This window comes from Electrophorus electricus, chromosome 4, assembly GCF_013358815.1.
Source record: "Electrophorus electricus isolate fEleEle1 chromosome 4, fEleEle1.pri, whole genome shotgun sequence".
NCBI classification, from domain to species: Eukaryota; Metazoa; Chordata; class Actinopteri; order Gymnotiformes; family Gymnotidae; genus Electrophorus; species Electrophorus electricus.
In genome coordinates, this window is record NC_049538.1 from 15,338,022 (window position 1) to 15,344,021 (window position 6,000).

Sequence of the window (6,000 nt, forward strand, 5' to 3'; positions counted from 1 at the left end):
GGGCCCAACCGACAAAGCCGTCTCAAGTTCCACAATTCCTTCAAATTGCACTGGCCAATGCAGTCACTCAAAGGAGTTGTTTTGAAAGGCAGGTGTCCTCTGCCATATGTTTCATTTCCATATAGCGTAGTGCCAACATGCCAAAGAGGGACTGAACACTTGCTGAAGAAAAGCGTGTTAGCTCGCTAGCTAAGAAAATCTTTTCATTCAGTGGTTGATTTGTAATCGGAAGTTTGGCCGTTCAAGTTGTCACTGTTGGGCCCCTGAGCAAGGTCCTTAATCCTCAACTGCTCAAGTTGTATTCAGTCATAACTGTAAGGCGCTTTGGCTAAAACCGTCAGCTAAATGTCGTAAATGTAATGTTATAAATGTTATACGGGAACGGCTCCTCGTTTGCAGCTGCTCATGCACTGTGATAGTTCATGCATCCAAAAAGATATTTGTTATTTGCCGCCTGAATATTTGTATTCTTCTTACTATTTTTGCGAACCTGCGCACAGAAAAGTGACGTATGGAGTTGTGCCATCGATTCACGGTTAGGATAGAGTTATTGTGTGTGAAAGCAAACCAGCGATAATTAGCCCTTCCCCCAAATGAGCCCAGAATGTTTTCGGGACAAATGTGAAAACGCCCCAAGACTCGTGGGTAACTTTGCTTTGAAAAGTGCTGGGGTCAAGAATGCGGACCGGGTGAATTTGGAAAGTCGCTCTCCCTTTTCCTCAGGCACGCACGTTCAAGGAAAATAAATCAGTGCTGGGACTGAAAGTTAGAGGTTCATGTAGCCTATCCTCAGTAAGGTTTGAACTATTTTTGTGGTACCACTGTTTGATTAAAAAATAATCTGTTTCGTTTTCCGGAATATAATTTGTGTTGCGTTTATTATCTCGGCATCGTGAGAAAGTACAAGAACGCGTTTTTGTTGTCTGAAAATTCTATTAGCCTACTCGAATTATTATTAAATAAATGAAGCAAAGAGCTTGTAGAGGAAACACTTTACCCAGTTGAAACAGAAATGCAAATCGATTCATCCTACGGTAGTACACTTTCAACAAGTATCTAAGATTAGGGTTCATCCTCATAGAATACATTCCATTCCACCAGCACCCGTGAACGAGGCTCATTTGATGCTGAAAATTCAGAATAATTTACATCGGTATTCTCATTGGCAGGTTCATACAAGTACAGTTGTGTTACTCCGATTCTCCCTGCTTGCGCCTTATATTCAACACTGCATGAGTAGCGTAATAGACTGAGAGTCTGTGACGACGGGCTGTCAATCAAGCATGGCCCCTGGACTATTAGGACCACGCCCAGATTAGTGTGGTTGGCAGTTTGTTATTTTGTTTTCTTTATATTATTAATATAACACAGTAAATCGTTAATATGGTACCAGAAGGTAACAGATTTTTTGCATAAAAATAAAAACAACTTTTAAATGCCTGATAAATATTAAAGCTTTTTAATAACAGCAATTTAAAAAACCCATTGTGATTAAAAGTTATTATAACTTTTTTTTTTTATCATTAGAAAACACCTTCGCAGGGAGTGTCTCATACCTCAAGAAGGAAAAAAATCTATTTATTTATTTATTGCACAGTGCTCCCTGGGTATTAGAATTTATTGAAAACATCACCATAGGAAACATAAAATTAATTTTATTGGAATCTGATGATTCCAATAAAGGAATGTGCCAGCACTAAAACTCAAAAAAGCATCTCATTTATCATTCAGTGTTTAAAATTGATTTCAAAGTATTTTGTCAAATGCTTGGTTTTAGCATTATTTTAACCTATAAATTCATGGGCTTTTTATGTTGGTCCTACTGAATCCTAAATACATGACTACCAGATGCTTAGATAAGTAGTTAATAAGTGAAGATACAGCACAGTGTTTTCAAATGTTTTCTAAGTGTATTCTAAATGTTATGTATTTTAAAGCAATACATTACTAAATACACACCTGATAGTGTGACAGGATGGGTGCTGACAGAATGTGCAGAACAGCCCTCAATAGTCTTCATGAAGTTCTTCAACCTGTCCCTGTCTAAATCCATCATCCCTCCCTGCCTGAAGTATGTAACAATAATCCCACTACCAAAAAAGACAGCTATCAGTAGCCTCAACAATTAACATCCGTTTGCACTCACTCCACTCATTATGAAGTGCTTTGAGAGGCTGGACCTGCAGCACATCAGAGGCAGCCTCCTACCCACATTCGACCCACAGCAGTTTGCCTACAGAGCAAACAGTTCTACAGATAATGCCATTACCATTGCTCTTCACATTGCACTCTCCCACCTTGAACACCAGGGGAATTACGTGAGGATGCTCTTTATAGATTTCAGCTCTGCTTTTAACATGGTCATACCAGGCTGATTTTTCATTAAACTCACTGATCTGGGCTTCTCACAACCCTCTGGATAAAAGGACTTTATGACCAACTGCACTGTTTAAATAGGCACTCACCACTCCTCCTCCCTGACACTCAGCACTGGGGCACCACAGGGCTGCATGCTGAGCTCTCTTCTCTATCTATACCCTCTACACCTCCGACTGCGTCCCTACACATCCCACAAACACCATCATCAAGTTCATGGACGATTTGACTGTGGTGGGACTTCTCAGGAGCAACCGACAAAGCCGTCTCCATTTACAGTCTATGGGCCCAACCGACAAAGCCGTCTCCATTTACAGTCTATGGGCCCAACCGACAAAGCCGTCTCCATTTACAGTCTATGGGCCCAACCGACAAAGCCGTCTCCATTTACAGTCTATGGGCCCAACCGACAAAGCCGTCTCCATTTACAGTCTATGGGCCCAACCGACAAAGCCGTCTCCATTTACAGTCTATGGGCCCAACCGACAAAGCCGTCTCAAGTTCCACAATTCCTTCAAATTGCACTGGCCAATGCAGTCACTCAAAGGAGTTGTTTTGAAAGGCAGGTGTCCTCTGCCATATGTTTCATTTCCATATAGCGTAGTGCCAACATGCCAAAGAGGGACTGAACACTTGCTGAAGAAAAGCGTGTTAGCTCGCTAGCTAAGAAAATCTTTTCATTCAGTGGTTGATTTGTAATCGGAAGTTTGGCCGTTCAAGTTGTCACTGTTGGGCCCCTGAGCAAGGTCCTTAATCCTCAACTGCTCAAGTTGTATTCAGTCATAACTGTAAGGCGCTTTGGCTAAAACCGTCAGCTAAATGTCGTAAATGTAATGTTATAAATGTTATATGGGAACGGCTCCTCGTTTGCAGCTGCTCCTGCACTGTGATAGTTCATGCATCCAAAAAGATATTTGTTATTTGCCGCCTGAATATTTGTATTCTTCTTACTATTTTTGCGAAATACTATTTTTGTGGGACTTCTCAGGAGCAGATAAAACAGCCTACAGGGATGAAGTCCAAGGACTAGCAAGGTTTTGCTCTAAGAACAACCTCATCCTCAACTCTTCAAAAACAAAAGAACTCATCATCAACTTCAGGAAAGACCCCGACCCTATCTACACCAATGCAGACAGGGTAGAAAGGGTACCCGATTTCAGGTTTCTGAGCATGCACATCACGAAAGAGCCCTCCTGGACCACCAACACTACAGAAATAGTCAAGAAGACATAGAGACTATTTCCTGAGACTCCTCAGAAAAAACAATCTACAGGAGAAGCTGCTGGTATCCTTCTACCACTACTCCATTGAGAGTGTGGCGAACCGACTACTCAGCCGCAGACAGGAGAGCCACTCAGTGGGTCATCACCACTGCCCTCCTTGGAGGACCTTTTCAGCTTTCACTGCTTCAGAAAAGCAGCCAGCATACTCAAAGACCCAACACACCCAGGACATAACCTACTTGCTCTGCTGCCCTCCGGGAGATGTTTCACTTCCAGTTCTTCACGGACAAGCAGATCTAAGAACATTTTCTACCCCAAACCTTATGTGAACTGAACACTACCAAACACCAGCATGGACTGTTGAGTCCTTTCCCTCACATACCTAGCACACACTCTTAGACCCCTGCACTGATGTCTGTTTATTTTGACCATGTGTCCATAAGAGCAGCATCTTACTCATATATGCATATCACTTTATAGAACACTGAATCCTGTACATATGAACATTCTCATCTGCTAAATATACATACTATATATTTTTGACTATAATATTTAATTCCACCATTACTAGTATTTAAGAACACTGCCTCAGCAGTGTTACATATGTGCAATTTCTCAATGCCATATTTCAGGTCTATGTGATATTTGTATTGCACTCAGCTGTAACATATAAAAATATAGACGATATCATGTTATATCTTATTTCTATTGTTGTTTGCTATGCATGAACACAATTGAGATTGACTGAAATTGAGTGGCAATCAATTAACTAATCCATCTATGGCACTCAGCCATTATTAGTTTTTGGTAATTGGCCATTGTAGTATTCTGCATAACTGCTTACACAGATGGAAAAGATGGCTAACATCTTGTGTGGCTGAAGGTCTCTCTCTGTCAGTTTTTCCTGTCAGAGTTGGTGCACTTTCTATGAATTGTCTAGTCCAAAAATAGAGACTGGGTCCTGAATTTTATATAGAAAGTCCTAAATTGGGACATCCACAACTGTTTGAAGGTTACAAGAAGATTCTACGATCTTTACCCCAGCGCTTGCACAGTAGTGAAGAAAAATAGTATTTTTTATAAGGAATTGTGTGTGGAACCTCTGGCTGTATGATATTGTGTTGGGAGGGCGTGTTTTGTTATAGGCTGTGTTGTGAGGGTGTGCATTGTGCTTGTAGGGACTGCAGAGGGTTCAGAAACGCACCTCTTGTTCTGCCAAAGTCATTGTGCTTCACAGAATTCCAACAGCTGTGTTACTATGGAAACAGGCCATGTGCAAAGTGATAGCCTACACCGAAATAATCAGAACTCCCTAATAATATTAAACCAACTGGCCTCCACATACATGCATGCACAAATCTACAGACAGCTGGTCTGCTCTAAGCATAAGGAAGTGACAGGATTTGTGTTTAAATCAACCGTTTAAATAAACACTTATACTGCACCAAATATTAGTCACTGTAGTTCAAGACCTTCTGTGGTTTCACTTGGTGCAATAGCCCTTACAAGTGAAATCCACTGTAGTTGGAGTATGTGGAGGGGTAGGGTCACAAGGGTTGCTAACGAGTTTGGATCTCACAGAGGTGCGCACGCACGCACGCACGCACACACAGAGCTCCATCAATAACGTGTGTGTGGGATCAAGTTACCAAGGCAACTTGTCCTCTCACCAATCTGCAGCAGCCATCTGTGGGGGGGGGCTTTAAACTCCCACTCACTCCAGTGTGTCATCTCACCTCTTCAGATACTGAATACAATCTCAGAGGCAGGCTGTCATCTGCTCCAAGCATCTCCATGACCCCCCCCCACACACACACACGCCACACTAGCCGCCTCTGTCTGAAGAAACCAGTCTGTTGAAAGGAGTCTTGTAGTGACATTAAATCACATCTGTAGAAGGTGCCAGCAAATCACCAGTAAACAACCTGAACTGAAACAGCAACCCTCTCCACCTGTACATTTTATATTTCAAGTGTGAAATGTACAGAAAAATCTAATTTTCATAAAGTAAAAAAATCTGTGGGAGAAAATTTAGCTTTGTGTTCCTAGTCCTTGACTCAGATGCTTTTCACGTTGGTATTGGCTGTCAAAGCTTTACTGGTATCTGAAAGTCCATGCAAAGACATTCCTTATAGTAGGAAGGACCTGTAGGACATTAGGAGAAGATCAGCAGAACATCAAAACAGAGCAGCTTCTGCTGCTGCCACTAGGCTAGGAACACAAACAACTTTGCTTGATATTACTCTGATAGGGTGTTCATAGCCGTGAAAGCTGTATGTAGACCATAGCCTAGCGAAACACTGTTCTCCACACCAGGACTCTTACACCCACTGACAGTCTCCCTGGCTCACAGCCCTGTCCTGGTTGACCCAGCAAGAAAAAAACAAAACAAAACACAGGG